Here is an 8,434-nt window from a genome sequence, read left to right as displayed (position 1 = left end):
CTATCAATTACATACACAAGTACAAAATAACTACGAGAAACTGGGCATACATACAGATATAATAGCAGGAGATGTTAAGAATTCCAAGAGAAAGGAAATATTAAAAAGTCGGTACTAAAAACATGTAACTTAAACAGGAGTATTTGCCAAGAATCCTGAAGAGCAAATAGAACATGAAGCCCAGGGAACACTCCATGCCAATATTTGCCCATGGTTCAACAAGTCGGCACAGCTGGCGATGCTGTTTGGATAGATGGCAGCCGAGGTACAGCTGCGAAATAGGTGAAACATATAGAAGGGTCACCAAACATTGAATAGTGGGGCACAACAGGTTGCCTTGATCCCTGGCATCCTCTGACATCGACGCGTGGAGTCTGATTATGGCATCCTTTCCAAGAGGCCTGGCTCAAGTGTGTGGCCCAGCTCGGGTAAAATTTCGCAGCAACCTGAAAAACAGAAGCCCACATCTATAAACATCAAAATATTCTTCACCATAGGACAAATCTGAATCTTACCATCTACACATAGCAGATAATGAAAACAGACACAGGCCACCTGACTGAAGGTAAATAAATGTGCAGAAAGTATAAATAAATGTAAGGAACTACTTATAGGATGGGATACTTGTCATTTTGTCTTGTGTGAATCAATAACTTCACCTTAACGTAATGTCAGGTGTATGTTACTTGGCCCTCCGTATGCCCCATTTCTGTAAGAAGGCTATTGCATACAAACTGTCCCCCCCCAACCTAGCCCTCGACCATTTCGGATTTCCTTTTGAAAAATTGGAGGCCCTTCAATATCAGACAAATTATGATTTTGTGAAATATTTCCAGGTGAAACATTTTTTTACTGGTGTAAGTTCGATGTGAATTTTGTTCTAAGGCACCGAAAGGCATAGCCAAGATACCGGTTTCTTCAATGTGAGAGCAGAACAAATTTTTTTCTGGAGAATGAAGCCTTACACCTAAAATTGTTTTCCTTGATCATCAGTTTATTATGGGCCGTTAAAAATGGGCAAAATGACCTATTTTTATTTTCAGAGAAATGGCTTCTAGCAAAAGCTGTAAACTAACGTGATCCAAGTGCTCAGGACATGTAGTGTACGCACAATGGTTTCAGAAATATATATCTCATGCAGAAACGCACAAAGATGAAGATGAACTCGCAGAAAACTCTGTTTTGGCGTATGTTTATCCGCAGGTTTAACAATTAGGCGGTCCTAGTAAAAATATGCCAAATATCACTTCTGAGAGCACACTGTATTGCTTTCAAATCAAAGTGGTTTCCACTAGTATCAAAATGTGCATCGTGGTTCGTCTAATCCACATAGCTTTTTGGCGGCTAAAACAAATTGCGTGGACTTGAGCATTGCTGCACCAATAGAGGGACGTGGAATAGTGGAACTACTTCAAGGTTAATTCATTGCTGAGTGGCTACAGGCTGCTTCAGTCAAGACACTGCTGGATTGCATGTATTTACCTGCATCTTGCCGTCTGCCATCGGACTGCTTGGCATCATCACTAAGGTTGCCAACTCTCTAGTGGAAGCAGTCGGGACAGGGTGGTGGTGGAAGGCAGGAGCAGGAGCCGCCAAGTTCTACCTGCAACAAATTTGCGGAAATGTTTCAAGTCCTACCATGTCGTAATTTACAAAAATGCAGCAGTTGTCCATGTAACGTGGTTACTAATACAAAAAAGGTAAACAGTTAGCTCCTACAACACTAGAACCCCAACAATAACGAAGCCAAAGTTATGTTTATGAAAATGCCAGCAAAGACGAAAAAGAGTGTGCAACCCGAACCTGAGCTCATGCCACCAAGTGGTGTGCTAATCAACTGCAAGCCTGCCATCTTAAAATGTCATTGTATATTTTTTAACCTGCCTTAATCCAAGTTGAGCATCTCTTGACAAAAGTAAATCAAGCTAATTTATTTACTAATTTCTATGGTTATTAATGCAATAAAGTGCAAGCTGCAAATGAAGCTGGCCAACTGGGTAGTGCTAACAAAGTGCTTCTCTAAATCTTATTCTTGTTTCTCTGCCTGTCTTGGATCTAGCATTAGACTACAGAAAAACTTTCACATTCTTGACCTTTCACCCTGCCAATTTTTATTACATAATGCATAATACTTCAGCAAGAGCAATAATGGTTCCTTTTAACGGTAAATAGTGATAGAACGAGAAATGTCACTGGAGCCAACACGCTGACAAGAGGACTTGTATTATTCTCCTTGTCGAAACATTGGCTCCAGCAATGCTCTTTGTTCTATGACTCTTCATCATTTGAAGTCTCTTGTGCTACTGTGTGTGTACATATGTCCTTTCATTGTTGCGTTGATGAAATTGTAATAACAGAGAATTAGTAATCGTACCTGACGAGAAATTTTGGCTTGTTGGTAGATGAGGACAGAGTAACCGCGCAACATTCATACATGGACAAAGGAGGCTTATGTGTCCTGTCTCCTCCAGCCATGTCTCACCCTTGAGTGATTGCTCTGTCTCTATGTTAACGTATTACCATTTGCACAATACTAAAATGAATAAGGCAGGAACGAGGCCAAAAAATTACAACAAATCGCATCATACTGCTAAGAAGATATGCCAAAGTGCCTGCTACGATTTCTCACCCATAACGTGCTGGATAAGATGGCTACTTTCTGTGGCTGTTGCCGCTTCTTCAATACCTAAAATAAAATACATTTCAAAATTACAAAACATGCAGGACAACAGCAGTAGCGTCAGAGATCACACAACATTGTTTCTACAAGGTAAACTAATCTCTGATACATGACAGACAAAATTTTTTAAAATTAAATTAGTAGAATACACCACACCACATTAAATTTCATTCAACGCTGTCAGTGTTCCTTGGTACAAGAAAAAAAGTATTTCTGCATGGCAGCAGTAAAATAGTACACAGAATTCTACTTTTACAACAAAATATCCTACAGCGATTAAGCCAACTACAGCTGTATGTACTTACTTGCACATCATATTTGGAGTTGTCCGCTTTCTGCGCATGCGCGAGGAGTAGTGGGTGCGAGAGAGAAAAAATGTGAAGACTTTCGGTCCCTAAAATTTCTCTTCGCCTAGGTACTACGGGGACGAAAGTTGTTAGCGCCGTTCGTCCCTAGCCGAGCTCGCAGCACAGAATCGTAGAATCGACAGACTGCGTGGCCGGCAAGGCGAAGAAGCCGTGTCCGAGGTGAGTTGGTCACTATTTTGTTGCGACGGTAGCATATTCAATTTTTGTACTCGCAGGGGAATAGGTTTGGAAGTGAGGTGTCTTCTCCGATGACTTTATTGGTGCCGATGTCGTGCGATGCTCATTAGTGTCGTTGAGCAAGGTCAACATGCCGCACACTTCAGGAGGTGCGCGGGAACGGAAACACTTTATGAATACGGAACAAATGTATGCTAAAGAAAAAATGATCGTCATGTAATTTCACAACACTATACCCTTGTGAGAGCTCTACAGTGCAGATCCGTAACGATTCTGAGGTGCTTGTGCGCTACGGGGACGAAAGTTGTTAGCGCCGTTCGTCCCTAGCCGAGCTGGCAGCACAGAATCGACAGAATGCGTACCGGCAAGGCGAAGAAGCCGTGTCCGAGGTGAGTTTGTTGCGACGGTAGTATATTCAATTTTTATAGTCGCAGGGGGATAGGTTTGGAAGTGAGGTGTGTTCTCGGATGACTTTAGTGGCAAAGCATTACATCGTGCCGATGCATTGTTCATTAGTGTTGTTGAGCAAGCGTATGCTTGACCGCGTAGCACCCATGCATTGCGACGAAGCTAGAAAACACACGTTCAAGAGCTTTTCGTCGATCTTTACACCTCTTTATTGAACGTAAAGGATAGCGTACGCCTGTATCCGTGAGTTAAAAGATCGATAAAGACTCTGGGCACTTACTTGCAGTGTGTGAAAAATAGAGAACTTTATTTATGCAGGTGTCCATGCTCCTGCAGTCCTGTGGCGACCCTGTGGAGCTGGATCCGGTCTCGTGGAAACACAGCCGGCTCATCAGTCACAAAGTAGGAGCTGAAGAGAACAGTCTAATGCTGATATTACACCTGACTGTATAGTGCTTAACTTGTGGTTAGCAGTGACAAAGGCATTGCACTAAAGATTGAGAGTATGTCTTAGTATGCAGCGCTTATCTGGCGAATAGGAGAGCAGAAGGTGAGAACAATGTTTTGAGATGAGGTATGCTTCATCTGTGTAGTGAAATCGTGTTTATTATTTGTGTAACGTCAGTGCACTCACTTGCTTAAGTATAACGTTTACTGCAGCTTACAGCTTCTGTCGATGCAGGTGCTTCTCTACTGGAAACAACCTTTCACTTACCAAATAATGTTGCCATTTTGTAGTTTTACAAGTTTTCCTCTGGAGTTTTAGTATCTTCTTAATCTGGAAGATCTGACTGAATGCATGGGTATCAGAGTTTGTACTCCACATTTAATGGTACATTCCACCTCGAGATAGCCAACGCACTTCCAAAACCACAGGATATACTGCATGTGGTTCAGTGCAGGTAAGCACTGTGAATTCATTTTTGGTGATAAGACACCTAATGTTTCCTTCTGCTTGCTCTTGCTACTATTGAATTCTCCAGCAGCTACTGTACTAGTTTCTGTGCGCGCGTATACCCATGCAATGGCGAGTTCCAGAGCAATTCATGTGCTGCTCACAGTTGGCACAAACACTTGTGCATCACAGACTAGTTTGAGCAAAAGAAGCACATGATGACAACTGTTTCCTTTCATGCCATATAGCGCTGTGCCTGGTAGGCATGAGATATTTCTACTGTGTAAATGCACTTAGCTAAAGCAGTGAAGTTGGAATCCGAGTCCCTGGTTCTAGTCCCCATTGACATCCAAGTCAGGCCTCCCCTTGTGCACCAATAAATGTGCAAGCACAGTCTCTCTGCCTACTATGCCTAGTGTAACATGCTGGGTGACGTCACATTTTGTAACATTCTTCATTACCATAGAAGTGAATTTCTCTACATTCTAGAATAATCCTTGACGTTTACTTTGACACTATAGGTCACTGTATACAGCAAAAGCTCTCGAGCCGAAAACATTTTTATTGCACAAATGTTAATGTATTTATGCAGTGTACTTGATTTTTCTAATGCTCAACCCCATTGGTGGCATGCTTGCACTATAACATGCACAAACTGAACAGCATATCCAAACAAAAAAAGGAAATGGCTAGCCCCATCACAGTCATGTCAAGTCTCATGCTATTTGAAAACTTGGCAGCTTATGTATCGGGCATCCCATCTCATATCGCCCTTGTAGTGGCAGTGATGACGTTATGCAGGGTGTCCCACATAACTTGAGCCAAGGTTTAAAAAATAAGAGGCACGTCAGAAGCGAATTGAACCAAATGCATACTATTCGCACTGGCCTACAGTAACTCAGGCCATTTTTTGTTTTCCCCATAACTCACTCATTAATTAAGTTTAATTACCCAACTTTTTAATTATTGGCTAAGGACCCCAAGTATGATTCACAGATTTGTAGAGCACCTTCAGAAACCACCGATGGTGTTGTTTCCTGTGCGATACCATCTCGCGTAGTCCTTTTTTCAGCGTTGCAAAGAAAGCCCGCGAAATATGAAAAAAAAGCCACGTGACGGAGCCCTTGCGCAGTGGTATCGTGCTGCTCTCAAGCATGCGTTCGGTGAACAAGGCCGGCTGCATCGCGACAGGCAACAGGGAAGCAGCAAGGCGTTGTGATGGTTGTAGGCCGCTGAACTGGCGGCTCCGTCGGATGACGGCGCAAATGCATGCTGCTGGCTGAGTGCTGCCGAGGAGACTAAACATTCAAGACTGCTAAAGAAAACAAGGAAATACCTTTTTATTTACTTTTGAACTTGGAATGCGTGAGAGGGGGTGACAATGTGGAGGATGTGGAAGTAGGGGGGTGCTAGTGGGGTGGGAGGGAGCATTAGCAGTAGGTTTTTTTTTCTTTCAGTGGTCAGTACTAGCGAAATCGTCCCATGATTATAATGCGTGTTCAAACAGATCGCCATCTGCTGCAATGCAACTCTGGCATCTCTTTAGCACATTTTACGTGGCGTTCTTGATCATGGTTTCGGGAATGAAGTTGCAAACTTGTCTTATTTTTTCCTTTAAGTTGGCTGATGATCTGGTTGTTCTCCGGTATACTTGATTCTTGACGGACCCCCAAAGAAAGAAATTCAGGGGGTTAAATCCGGTAACCTTGCTGGCCAGGAAATGGGCCCATGTGGCTTTATCCACTGCTGCGTGAAAACCTCATCCAGCCAATTGCAAGCTTTGCGACTGCCATGCGCAGGAGCTCCATCATGCTGATACCAGATATCTTTGATCCTAGCCAATGGAACTTCGCAGAGAAAATCCTGAAGTGGCCCATTGAGGATATTGTTGACATATTGTTCACCGGCAAGCATGTAGTAAAAAAATACAGGCCCAATGTTAGTGCCACTGTAAATTCCACACCACACATTAAAGGACCACTGATATTGATCATGCGCCTGCAAAACCCAGTGAGGGTTTTCGTCCTGCCAATAGCGAGTGTTGTGAATGTTCACTTGGGCATTGCGCGAAAAGTTAGCTTCATCGGTCCACAGGATCTTGCTAACAAAACCTGGGTACTCTTCTGTTTTGATTAGAATCCAGTTTGAAAAGTCTGTTCTACTCTGGAAGTCATGGGGCTCCAGCATTTGGGGCAACTGCACATGGTAAGGATGAAGTTGTCTCTTCTTCAGTATTCTCCACACTGAAGATTTCGACACACCAGCTTCAGCAGCCACACTACAGACACTTTCCCGGGGGTGTGCAGAAAACTTGGACAGAATATCTGTCTCCGCTTCCTCTCCAAAAATTGCAGATTTGTGTCGTTTCATGGCAAATGTCCCATTCTGTTTCAGCGTCTCATGTGCACGCACAATTGTCATTGAGCTTGGACGGGTACCTGGATGCCAGCCTTGAAACAGCTTAACTGCCTGCCTTCAATGGCTGCTTGATGAGGCAGAGCCAGAACCATATCCGCTCTTTCTTCATTGGAATACGGCATGTCTGCTGCTCTGCGTAGATTAAAGCCAAATTATGAAGCAGTCGAGAACACGAAGGGATATGGGCGCCTGAGGAGCACCTAATGAATGGCGGCGAGGTCTTTCTTTTTTTCCCCCCCACCAGCGAAATTGAAGCAGCCATCATCACCTTCTATAGTCCTCTAGCGCTTTACCCTTTCCTTCCTTAAACAGAATGAAAAGGCTATTTTCTTTTTTTAGCACTCTTGGACGCTTTATCGCTACCTCCTCGGCAGCGCTTGGCCCAGCAGCATGCATTTGCGCCGTCCTCCAACGGGAGCCGCCGGCCCAGCAGCCTACAACCATCACAATGCCTTGCCACTTCCCCGTTGCCACTCGCGATGCAGCTGACCTTGTTCACCGAACGCACGCTTGAAAGCAGCACGATACCACTGTGCAAGTGCTCCATCATGTGTCTCTTTTTTCACATTTCGCGGGCTTTCTTTGCAACCCTGAAAAAAGGACTACGTGAGACGATCGGATCGCACAGGAATCAACTCTACCAGTGGTTTCTGAAGGTGCTCTACAAATCTGCGAATCATACTTGGGGTCCTCAGCCAATAATGAAAAAGTTGGGTAATTAAACTTAATTAGTGAGCGAGTTATGGGGAAAACAAAAAATGGCCCGAGTTACTATAGGCCAGTGCGAATGGTACGAGTTTGGTTCAATTTGCTTCTGACGCGCCTTTCATTTTAAAATTTGCGCAAGTTACGTGGGACACCCTGTATATGTATACAGCAAGAGCAGTTTTATTAGGACTGTGGTGCTTTACATGCACCTATCTTCAAGCACAAAGATATCTTTGCAAGTCGCCTGTGTCGACATGAAGCCACTGCAGCTGGTGAGCAATGTGCACGCACATGGCGCTGGCTTCGTCCTTTGGGAAACCATCTTATTATTTTACAATGTAGTGATGGTGAAGTCCTTTAAATCAATGTCTGTACTTGAGTTTTATTTACCTTTCACCTACTGTTGCTAATAGAAATGGTGCCTTCTAGTAAGTCAGATGCCTGTGAATGTTGCAAGGCACAGTGTCGGGCAACCTTTCATAATCTTAAACATAAGACTGTAGAACGCTGCTTTTTGGTTTGTATACATGAAATGAACAGCAAAGCAAGCTAGACGGACTAAAGGCTGGCTGATCTGACAGCTCTACACAGCCTGTACTGCAGTTGCATTGGTCGTGGGACCTATAGCAGTGGCATGCAGATTGATGTAGTTGTTACCTTCGTATATTGTGTGTGTACATAACCTTTCTTTGAAAAATATGTTTCGTCACTTTTCATTACTTTATTTTGTCAAGCACATGCATAACCACTTAAATGATTGGTCTTCAATAAAAGAAGTAA

The 8,434-nt window shown here is 43.5% G+C and overlaps 1 long non-coding RNA gene across 1 annotated transcript in view; it reads right to left on the bottom strand.

Moving 5' to 3' along the window:
• Positions 1–231: 231 nt before the first annotated feature.
• The window catches only part of LOC125942204 (uncharacterized), a 13,038-nt gene continuing 4,835 nt past the window's right edge, over positions 232–8,434 (bottom strand). The window contains exons 2-4 of the long non-coding RNA XR_007464895.1: positions 2,630–2,686; positions 1,483–1,603; positions 232–446 (exon numbers count right to left, since the gene is read on the bottom strand). This is a non-coding gene — a long non-coding RNA (uncharacterized LOC125942204). The remainder of the gene's footprint in view (positions 447–1,482; positions 1,604–2,629; positions 2,687–8,434) is intronic.

Source organism: Dermacentor silvarum, chromosome 1, assembly GCF_013339745.2.
Source record: "Dermacentor silvarum isolate Dsil-2018 chromosome 1, BIME_Dsil_1.4, whole genome shotgun sequence".
NCBI classification, from domain to species: domain Eukaryota; kingdom Metazoa; phylum Arthropoda; class Arachnida; order Ixodida; family Ixodidae; genus Dermacentor; species Dermacentor silvarum.
This window is presented reverse-complemented; position numbering and strand designations above follow the sequence as displayed.